This window comes from Castor canadensis, chromosome 1 (assembly GCF_047511655.1).
Source record: "Castor canadensis chromosome 1, mCasCan1.hap1v2, whole genome shotgun sequence".
NCBI classification, from domain to species: domain Eukaryota; kingdom Metazoa; phylum Chordata; class Mammalia; order Rodentia; family Castoridae; genus Castor; species Castor canadensis.
Window position 1 is genome coordinate 185009001 of NC_133386.1, and position 12264 is coordinate 185021264.

The window sequence follows — 12264 nt, forward strand, 5'->3', positions numbered from 1 at the left end:
TGGAGTGAAGCATAGGTGATGTGGTTTACAATAAGGCAAAGGGAATGTTGGAAAATGAATAGATTTCCTCAGGAGTAAAGTCTGAGACAGTACCTTGGAGGTGAAGGTCGGCTGTCCAATCTATGAAGCAGGGGTAAAGAAGGTATGAGAAATGAGGGAGGCTGATTGTGTTAGGAGATGGGAAGAGTAAAATCTCAGAGTAGAGTGTATATAGGAAAGAGTAAAAGCGTGAGCATGCACTGACAGGAAAGAATGGGAGGGGGGAAGTATAAAGAGTGAGTAGGTGAGATGTCAGGTCCCTAAGCATAGGTCTCCTGCCTATGCCTTGGGAGTCTCTGTGGTTGTGTTGCCATCTTCTAGGATCTTGGGGAGGCAGGAGATGTTTATTTTTGTTGGTCCTTCGATAAGGGCAGTTACCCTGGGCTCCCGTGAAATTATGGTTGTCGGGCCTGGCAGTCCTGGGCTCTGTCAGTCATCAGCTGTAGTCGCCAGTCCTAAAAGATCAGTTAAGGAGGAAGGACTGTGGGAGGGCTTAGATCCTTCACCCTGAGGGGTGGAGGGGCAATCCATCACCCAGTGGCCCTCCTGTTTGCACTTAGGACATGGCCCTGGCAGGCGGCATGGTTTAGGACAGGTATGGGCCCAGTGCCCCTGAAGGGCACACTGAAAACATGAGCCGGAAAGTGTTCAGGATTTTTCCTGGCCTCAGGAGTTAAAGGTCAGAGGCCTTTGTCAGAGGGCTTGTGCCAACATCTGGAATTTAGTCTTATCTCTCCTCTTCTTATCAGCCATTTGTTATTCTTCTTGGTAATTATAGACCTTGAAGGCCACGTTTAAAATTTCAGCCTGTGGAGTCTGAGGGCCATTTTCCAGCCTTTTAAGTTTTCTTCTTATATCTGGGGCTGACTGGGAGATAAAGTGGGTCATAAGAATAATTGTCCCATCCTGAGTTTCAGGGTCAATTTTTATATGGTGTCGTAGCACCTCTGTGAGTCAGAACAAGAAACTAGCTGGATTTTCCTCTTTTTCTTGTTGAATTTCTCTGAGTTTATCAAAATTAACAACCTTTTGGCCTGCCTTTTTTAGTCCTCTCACTAAACAAGTAACCATCTGATCCCTAAGCATTCTACCATGGTTTGGTAATTCCAATTAGGATCCCCCATAGGGATTGTTGTAGCCCCTACAGGATGGGTGGGGGTGGTGCAATGGATCTCATCTGCTTGTGTCCTAGCCATGTCCCAGATCCTGCATCTCTCCTCTGGAAGGAGGGTGGAGGGAAGAATGAGATAGATGTCATGCTGAGTAAGGTCACAGGATTGAGCCAAGTATTGGAACTCTTTAACCTAAGAATCTGAGTTAGTGGTGAAGGAGCCAAGGTGCTTTTCTATCTGAGAGAGGTCAGTGAGAGCAAAGGGGACATGGACTCTCACAATGCCTCCCACTCCAGCCACTTCCCGGAGAGGGTAGATGGAAACTGGCTGACTGGGGGGTCTGTGAGAGTGAGTGTGTGGGGATCCTGTGATTCTGGGTGGGCAGAGGATGGGAGGAAGGGTGGGCAGAAGGAGGGGCAGAAGGAGGGGCGGGGGAAAGAGCAGGAGGGGCAGGGGAAAGAGCAGAAGGAGGGGTGAGGGAAAGGGTGAAAAGGGGTGGGAGAAAGGGTGGAAGGAGGTTCAGGGGCCAACAGTTGAACAATGGAAGCTCGTCTCTGATAAGGTAGAGGCTCATTAGCAGGGTTGAAAGAAGGGAAGGTTTCAGAGTCAGGAGGGGGTTCAGAAGAGGATTTGGCTGGTTTTGAGACTGGTTTAGAGGCTAATAGAACCTGTGAAGGGGAACAGGAAGTTTAGAGGGGGATTTGGTGTGGAAATAAGAAAGGGACTGGACATAGGAAGTTCCTTCCATTTACCAGCATGCTCACAGAAATTGTATAAATCCCTTAAAATATTGGGATCAAAAGTGCCATTAAGAGGCCATTTGGAAGCATTGTCCAATGGATATGTGGGCTAGACCTGATTACAGAGAAAAAATGAGCTTTCGGGGCTTAGGATCAGGCATGAGGCATAGGGGCCCAAGATTGGCCAGAAGACATCACAATGGGGAGTCTGAAGGAATTTTGGATGGTCCAACACCCATGGTGAGGCCTGACCTGAGGAAAGATATGGTGGGCATCCCTGAAATATAGGTCCTCAGGAGAGAGAGAGAGAGAGAGAGAGATGTGGAACACCCAGAGGGAACATCTTCATCACGGGGGGTGTCCACAGTCCCTAGTGGGGAACCTAATTCCGAGGGATGGGAGCTAGCCAAGACCTAGCGCTAGGATTTTGAGGAAATGAGAGAGAGTTCATGGCTCTGTGTGTGAGGAGGACTCACTGAGAGAGGACCTTGAGGGAAGATTGGCCGGTGGTGGATGGTGGTTGGAGGTGTGCTAGGGTGGAGGAATTTCCCCGTGAGCTAGTGATGGAGTGGCGCTTTCTAGGATCTGGGCCCCTTCAGCACTCAGGGCACCCTGCCCTCTTTGCTACGTGGAAAACAGCAGAGAGTACAGTGGAAGCAATAGGCAGAGGCAAGGACTTTGGCTCAAGTGCTGGAATACTTGCTTAGCAAGTGTGAGGCAGCTGTGGTCCTGGAAAAGAGAATGGGAATAGAGAAAGAGAGAGAGCAGGATGGGGTGGGGGGGCTGGGAGAGCAAGGTCAGTGCAGGGAGCATACCCAATCCTGGGTCTTGGCACCAAATATTAGGAAAAATGCTGCTCACAAAGAAAGCTCACAAGAAAATCTCACATCCAAGAGCAGGGTTTAATGACAGGCACAAGCCACCTGGCTGGCCTGGGAAAGATGGTGGAGGAAGACAGCAAGTCTGGGCCAGGCATGCCTTTTTATAGAACAGGGAAGCTAAGAGGTTGGCACATGTGGAGGGGTCCCTGATGGAGGTGGAGCTTAGGTGGAGCTTGTCTTGGAGCATGGAAAATTTTGCTAAAGGGCGGGCTGTTATTGGCTATGGCTCCATTTTCCAAGTGGTGAGGCCTGAGGATAAAATCACTGCCAATTTATAAAATGGCAGCATTATTGTTCTATCACTATCTCCCATTTGGGATGCAGTTTTAGGGACTTCACCATCATCTGTCTCCAGAGGAACCTCAAATTCCAGAGATAAATTTCAAGTAGTGATGCAAATGTCCAATATTTCTAGCTTACATTATGATCTGCTGATAAAATCGTGTTTCAGCTCAGTCTGACCTGAACATGGACCACAGTGAAGGGTTCAGTGGTGTACTGTTCAACATCTGCATATTTGTTATTTGTAAGTCTAGGTAGGCCAAGCTTGGGAAGCACACAGATTATATGCAGTCAGCTTGTATTTAGCTGATGAAATGTGATGTTGTGATACCGATGATGCTAGTTTATCTAAAACCTGTTATTACCCTCAGCTTGTACATTCTCTTTGTGGTGGTGGGGTAAACATAATGTAAGTAGTAGAGTAAAGAGAAGCAAGAGTCTATAATGAAATTCTAGGAAAAATACTTTTCAGCTTTCCCAACTTCTTTGCTCACTCTTACATGATGAATTTTACCTGTCTCATTACCTAGTACTTCTTCCTTCTCTGACTTTTTTTTGCCATAGTTTTCCCTTTGCCTCTGACTTCTGCTATCCCTTCCTAAACCTTTTATTTCTTTCTCACTTATCTTTTTCTTTTTCTTTTTCAACTATGCATATAAGATGCTTATCTCTTTGACTCATCTTGAAGATTTCATCCTTTTGATAGTCCAAATACACCTGAAATATCTTAATAGTTTCCTGCTTATGATTTCTGACTTTATTTTGCCTCAACCTGGATGGTTGGAGAGGGGTGCTTTGCATGGCAATGTGGGTGGTGTATTAAAAAATTTCCATGCAGCACAAATGTTTGGGCTCTGGAGTTCAATCTTCTCTGAGTTATCTCTGCTAAACATTGTCTCCTAGACTAGTCTAGCTTGCACAGTGCACAATATTGCCAACTCAACATACAAGATATAAAATAGAAAATACATAGCAAATGAATGTCTCGATAAAGATGAACACTCTCAAACTTATGGAAATGGAGGGAAATGTTAGAGCAGGGGCAATATCAGCAGACTCCAGGAGATAAATAAAATTCAGGGAATGAAACTCTGTATTTATGAGGGATGGAATGGTCAGGCTGGGTTGGAGCAGGGATGTGCAGAACACTTGTGGAACAATTGGAGAGCAAGATGGTGGCAGAGAGAATGGAATTTTGAAAGCTGTGGTGAATACCTCATTTATTAAATTTGGAAATGGTAGTAATCATTTATTATATTTATGAATCACTATATTTCTGAAGTGCTCACTGTTCTTTTCATGAGACAGAAGGAGGCCAAAAGAGGAACACACATGAAAACTGAAGAGAAGAGGGAATACCTTAACTTGGGTTCAGTATTCTTTTTTAGTGTCAGGGAACAGACCTATTAATGAATGCCTTTGAGGAACTTCTTTGAGGATGCTAGATGGTCATTGATAATATTGCCATGTGTAAATTCGCAGCATTGATTTCTGGTCTTTATGATATAATATTTATCACAATGGAGACTCACATTAATATGTTAACCAAAGTAAGATATTGCTTTACTTATTTATTTATTATTGTTGTACTGGGGGTACAATATGGCATTTACAGAAGTTTTATCCTAGTTAATTCACCCTCTCCATCCTTTTCCTTTGTTCCCCCTCCCCATTCCTGGAATAGTTTCATCAGGTCTCATTTTTTCCATTTCCATACACGTGTACATAATGTATCCACCATATTCACTCTCCTCTACCTTTGCTTTCATTAAATTGTGTGAAACGTTTTATTTAGAATTTATAATACTAAATGATATACAAAGAAATTATGTTGTATGTTTTAGGAGTGTTATAGTGATCTTTCTGAGGTGGGGGGAGGTGTATAACTTTGCTTGCTACCCAGAAAATGATTAACAATATACACTTCAGTATTTACAAGTCTGAAGATGTTGCTGTATCAACTTTCAAATGTCTGCAAGACCAGAGTTTATTTTATGAGAGCTACAGTGAACTCGCTTGAATATGTTGCAAGGAATGTCTTACTGCAGAGAATATAAAGACAAATCTCTTCAGGGGGTCTGTTGCCTACTGAAGGATGTACGCTTTTCATTATGGGCAAACACATAGTCCAACTGTATCACTTAACAACAGAAAGATGGTTAAATTGAATTAAATTACTCTCAATGATTTTTATTTCCAGGTGATGAATAAATCTTAATATTTGTTTGTATGCATCCAACTTTTATACTTTGCCAATGAAAAGATATACAGATGTCATAATCTCACATTCATTTTGTCTGGTCAGGAGGACAACTCACTTTTCCAAGCTTTTCTCATGTCTCCCTGAAGCCTGCATAGTGAGAGGTTTCATATTGGTCATCTATGTGCCTAACCCAGCACTTTCTTTTTTATTTCTACTATCCCAAATGCCCTCATGTCCCAGATGAAGTTTGGATGGCAATCCTTTTCACAACCAAGGAGTTGTTTAGTTATATTTTGCTCTCATTTGGGCCCTGTAAACTCAAGTTATTTTTTATGTTTGTTAAAGATACTTGGACGTGCCATTCCTATTTTCTGACTACCACCAAAATAAAAACTAGCAATATTCTCATGTTGTTATAACATCAGACACTTAGAATAATAACTTCAGGTTTAAACCAGTTTTACAGTTATACTATGGGTAAATGAGCAATTGCAAGTATTTTTTAATAATGAAATACCCTCATGGAAAGCCAGTACTAATCTTAACGACAATAACAACTCTACTTGAACACAATGCCACAGAGCCACATCTGCTATGCTTTTCAGATATCAAATATCTAGTCTTCATAAGAATAATAAAAAGGCACATTATTTTACTCTTTATGTTTCACATCAAGGAACCACTAATGGTTAGTGTGGTGGGATTGGGTGGATACAATGTGGTTTCAGAAGATACTCAAGGCACTGAATTAATGTAACTGTGACTCTGGTTTTGAAAGTATGCATCTCAGAAAATTTTGTTGAGAATCAGAGATTTTTCAAATAAAGTTACACATTATCTTCTTAAATAATTTTGAGTTGTTCATGGTGTCTACTCTTTTAATATATGTCAGATAATACCTTTCATAAATAAATGATCTTAGTAATTTTATCCTAAAACTCCAATAAGTTGCTAATAATTATGGGTATTTTCCCATTCATCCCAATAATTCCTGATAATTGTGTTTCAATATCTAATGAACAAGAGAATCATGGAATTATGGGCTAAAAAAAATAAGTACAAATTTTAAATATTTTGAAACAATAAAGTATACAAATGGGAAAATTGAAAAACTGAACTATAAATAAAGAAAAGAATCATAGAAATAAGGAAAAAATGCACAGGAAAAGCGAATGATAATTTTTATCCATAAAATAGCACTGCTCTTTTGGTAGATAATATCTACCATGGTAGTATATGAATATTAGTAAGAATGAGGTGACAGAAATTTCAGATATTCTCAGAACATGTATGAGCATATAATCATTGCTTGATAATGTTAATAATAATATGCTTAAATTAAATTTTATAAATACAATATATTCTGCATTTTAAAAGTTAACATTGTAAGGTATGTAATAAGATTACATCATAAAATAACTTTTTTAAGAACCTCTAACATTTTGAAAATTATCAACATTGAAACCTTGCCCTTAATTTTATATTAAGAAAGAACATGGATATCTTTATATATGCAAAAATATTTATCAAAATTTTATGGAAGTTTATGCAACAAACTAAGGGCAGGTATTTATGAATAGTATGGGAGTAGATGCATGTAATTTAAAGGGACATGCTGTTTTTTCTTCTCACATTCTTTTGTTGATTTTGAATATTTCATCATGATCATGAATTATCATATAGTTATTGTATAGTTATTAATAGAGCATAAAATGTTGAAAATACTTTTGATATAAGTCAACAATGGTAATCAGGTACATTGGGGTAAAAATACTACAGCTAGGAAAGTATTACAAAGTTATTTATGACAGCAAAAAAAGGAAACAATGTAAATATCTCAATGCAGAAATGGTTAAACAGACACTTCTCATAAATATTTACATGCTATAAGAACATTAAATTGGTAATTAAACTATAGAAATATAATGACACAAGAATAGTAAGTATAACAATTCCAAGTCATAGTCATTATGTAAATTACCATTGTATGGTGATTTCAATCAAATTAACTATACAGTGAATAAGAACTTGAAATAAAAAGATCATAAAATGACATGCTAAAATTATCATTTGTTTTTCAGATACAAATATTGTTTTTAGAAAAAATGTTCTAGGTAACTCAAGACATATGTGTTAAGACAGACATATGCAATAAAACACTATTATAAGCAAATTAGAGATTTAATACCATGTGTAAATCACAGGCATAGAAGCTTTATAAGGTAATGGAATAAGTCTAAATGTAGACTTAAACCTAAGTAGAGTAAAGCATAGTTTCCTTCAATTATACCAACTTTCAAGTATTATCAAATCTTGTTATATCATGGCCATCACTAAATGGATGCCTTAAACACAAGCAGCGTGAGTAAATGGTTCTCAGAAGAGATTCTTTTTTTTTTAATACCATGTTTTTTTTAAATTTCTTTTATTCATATGTGCATACAGTGTTTGTGTCTTTTCCCCCCTTACCCCCACCCTCTCCTTCTACACCCCTACTCCTTCATTTCCAAGCAGAAACTGTTTTGCCCTTATCTCTAACTTTTTTGAAGAGAGAGTATAAACATTAATAAGAAGGACAAAGGGTTTTTGCTAGTTGAGATAAGGATAGCTATACAAGGAGATTTCTCACATTGTTTTCCTGTACATATGTGTTACATTCTAAATTGACTCTTCTCGCACTAGCCTTTTCTCTAGTTCCTGGTCCCTTTCTCCTATTGGCCTCTGTCACTTTCAAGTTTCTGCCATATGATCCAGCAATACCACTCCTGGGGATATACCCAAAAGAATGTGACACAGGTTACTCCAGAAGAGATTCTTTGTAACTCACATTTTATCAAAGAGAGTAAACATGTTAAAGACAATGGTCACAAAAATAAGTGTGCTCAACTGTCACCATGAAGAATTCACAAACATATTTAATGGCCAGGTATAATGGAATAGGATTTTTCAGAAATCAGAAAAGGGATAAAATGTTTTCCATAAAAATTTATGTGCTTATATGTGTAGAAAAATTTTAAATTTTTTATGAAAACTCCCAATAAAGGAGGACAAATATTGTGAACCTCATTTTTTATATAAGAAGACTAAATTTCAGAATAGATAAGATGCTTGTACAAAAGAAAGAACAAGTTCTTAGGTTCTCAGTATAGGTTGTAATGAAAATGTTGAAGGACATTTTTTTTTCCTCAAATGCAAAAGCTTTTGCCAGTTCAGTGTGTTCCTGAGTCAACAGATGAAACATGCATGGTCCTGGCATTTTGAGATTTACAAAGGGTCATAGGTGATTGGAATTCATCCCCAAAACACATTTAGCATATCAGGGAAAACAACCTAGGAATCCAGAAGATAGTCCATGATATCCTCAACATATAATTTCTACTTATCTGTCTACAGATTAATTTTCAACTGCAGTCTACCTACGGACACAGATATGGTGACTAACAACAGTTTGACTAAATTCATTCTGTCTGGGTTGGCACAAGATACTGGAAAGCAGAAGGTAATTTTTGGAATCTTCTTGATTCTTTACCTCATGACTCTGTTGAATTTTCTAACTGTGGTGACTGTTAAAAGAACCCAGACACTTGGAAGTCCCATGTACTTCTTCCTGTTCTACCTGTCATTTTCTGATGCTTGCTTCTCTACAACTGCAGCCCCACAATTGATTGTGGATGACATTTCCTCAAGAAAAACCATTTCCCACAGTGAGTGCATGATCCAGATCTTTGCAGGGCATTTCTTTGGGTGTATGGAGATATTGGTGCTCATTCTCATGTCATTTGATCAGTATGTGGCCGTCTGTAAGCCTCTGAGATACACAACCATCATGAGCCCACATATGTGTCATGCATTGCTGAATCCGGCCTGGGCAGGTTCTTTTACCCATTCTTTGGCACAGTGATTCTTGCTTTGAAATTACCTTTCTGTGGCCCCAATCTAATTGATCACTTTTCTTGTGATATACAACCTTTGTTGAAACTTGCACACATGGACATTTATGACATTAATCTACTGATAGTGTTTAATAGTGGGGCCATATGCCTGGTGAGTTTTGCAGTCCTTCTTAACTCCTACATTTTCATTTTACATTCTCTGAGAAACCAGAGTGCAGAAGGAAAAAGGAAAGCCCTCTCTACTTGCACCACCCACATCATTGTTTTCATTTTATTCTTTGTTCCATGTATCTTCACGTACACTCGCCCTCCAACCACATTTCCACTGGACAAGATGGTGGCCATATTTTATACTATTTGGACACCTTTGCTCAACCCTTTGTTCTACAGTCTGAGGAATCCAGAAGTGACAAGTACCATGATAAAATTATGGTGTAGAGAAATATGTGTTAAGTTGACAAATGCTGTATGAGTATTCTAAAATATAATTCTTTAGAATTTTTATTTTATTGCATTATCTAGAGATGTCAGATTTCCTGAGAATATCCAGGATTCAAAAATTCAGATGTAGTGTTTCTCAGCTTGGACTTTTCTATTTAAGAATACTTTACTCTGCTATTTTCTTGTTGAAGACAATCTCATCTATGTATAGACTTTGTGTTCATCCCTTTAAAATCTCACAATCAAAGCTGTCACTGTATTTCAGATCATGTGTTTATGATTAAATCACATTGGTACCAGAAAATACTACCTTACTTGATACATGCCAATAAGACACAGACCACAGACAAAATATGAGATACTTTGTATGTGTATGATCTGATTTATCAAGTTAATATGTCATAATTTTGCACCAAAGTTTCCAAATATCTCTGATGTCCAGAAATGGAGGCAAGTCAATGCTTACATAGTAAAAAGGACATTTGTTGAAGCTCTTAACCCCATATTCAAAATCAGCAGATAGGCTTACACACTACGCAATGGATATTCACAGATTTCCTTATTTTATTTCTTACAATTTGTTTTTCAAAGTATTTGAATTTCATCCTATAATGTTAAAGTGTATTTGTTTCTCATGCAATCGATTAATTGACATAGATATTTGATTTTGTTTCTTCTTTCTCCTTTAAAGTTAATATTGGTAAAACATCAGTGTCTGAGTGAAAACACTTCAAATCTCCTGAGTTTTCCCTTCTCTTACTAGATAACATAACATATACATATTCCACTAGATTTTAGAGATGTTCAAAATTAAAATTTATTATTTATGATGTTAATCTTAATGTCAAAATTTGCTCCATACACATCTTCAGCTGAATCTGGAAGCTTGTAGTAAGAAAGGTAAATAGGAGAGCCCAGGGGTGGGGGAGACAAGAGACAGAGAATTTTTCAAGGGGGAGAAAAGTCTCACTTTTCTAGGTATATTAACAAGGTGAGGAGTGAATTTAACTATGATATTTTGCAAGAAATGTTGTAAATGTCACAATGGACCCCCAATGTAATAGTAGTATAAGTAAAAGAAAAAAAAAGTAGGCTACTACTTTCTCTAGACCTGACAAATATTGATTTATATTTCCTTTTTGTTGGGACCATCTTGTGTGTCTTTTAAAGATTGTCTCCTTGGCATTTCTAGTTGTAGTAACCTTGATAAAGAAAGGGATGTCTATTCTTTTTGAGCATCAGTGACTTCTTTCAAGGTGCTCTACTCTTCCAAATGACCTTGTTGGAATTCCCTGAAGAAGATCTTTTTGTGGCTCCCCTTAGCATTGCATTGGGAGATGTCCGAATTTCATTTCCTAGACATTGATTCTTTTAATTTAAAAAAAATCCTCATTGTAGTGTCAACACATATCAAACAAAATAATTTGACGTACCTCATGTAAAACTCAATTTTAACCTAATCTCTTCTCTTCAAGATACCAAACTACAGAATAAATACTGCTTACATATAACATTGTGTACTGTATAACAGATATTGTGTGTAAATTATTGGTATATTTTAAGAATATTCAATTTGTATATACTTAGTCAATGTTATTAATGATTGCTATGATTTGAAAATAAGTTTTACTTTTATAATTCTATCCAATATATAAAATCTACATATTAAATACTTAACCAAATAATAAAGGTAATTCTTAGAGCTTAGTTTCATAGACATTAAGATAGGGGAAATGTGTAATGATGCTAAAGTAAGCTAATGTTTAACCTTTGAGTTTCTCATACTCAACATTCATTAACATGGAGTTAATTTTTTAGAGGTTAAAAACATGTGCAAATATTTCAACTTAATGGCTCTCACTGTGTAGGCAATCTGTCTAAGAAATACACGAGGAGGAGTCTTTGGCCCCATTACCTTCATGGGGAACAGAAAACGTTTCTCTTTCCCTTCCCCCTCCCCTTGTATATACTTTATCCTATTATACTCAAATGAATCCTTTGCTGAAACTTCCACCTTGTGAGACTCCTTGTTGTGAGATACTTTGAAATGCTTTTCATAGTAGAGACTATGTTTCATAGAAAGCCTTAATGCATAAGCACTAAGAATCCATGAATCCAAGAAAAACTTTTCTGATTTGCCAAGAGATTTACACATATATTCTCCTTTAAGAAAAGCTGCTAAAGAGATAGGTAGAATGTTTAAAAATCATCTCTGTTACCCATGTGCATCCTTTTTCACTTTCTCTCTCTCTCTCTTCCTTCTTCATTGTCTCCCTCTTCTTTGTATGAATACTTCCCCTTTGCTTTTGCTTATAAATTTAAATAAGTTTATTGATACATAGCACAACACATGTACTTCTGATATCCCTGCCTCCTCAGCCTTTGTAGATCTTTTCGTCTTCCTCTCCATGGGACAATTTGGTCAGTGAGAATAATTAAGGGCAGGTTACACTATATCCCCAGACCCACCCTCCGGCCCTGTGCAGCCAGGTTTCATGCACCACAAGAACCAGTTAGAGACAGAGGCAAGTCAGATATCACTATACCCATCCAGCCCAGGTTCAGTCACTGAGAATATATTTCCCTAACATCCAGGACTTTGACTTGCTACTCCTCCTCTTCTCTGCTCTCTGTGACCATAAGAAAGAGATCTGGAGGCCTCAGACTGTAGCC

General features: G+C 37.8%; 1 pseudogene; it reads left to right on the forward strand.

The window, feature by feature from the left end:
- Nucleotides 1-8687: 8687 nt before the first annotated feature.
- LOC109702148 (olfactory receptor 4C11-like) lies at nt 8688-9622 on the forward strand (annotated as a pseudogene).
- The last annotated feature ends 2642 nt before the right edge of the window (nt 9623-12264 follow it).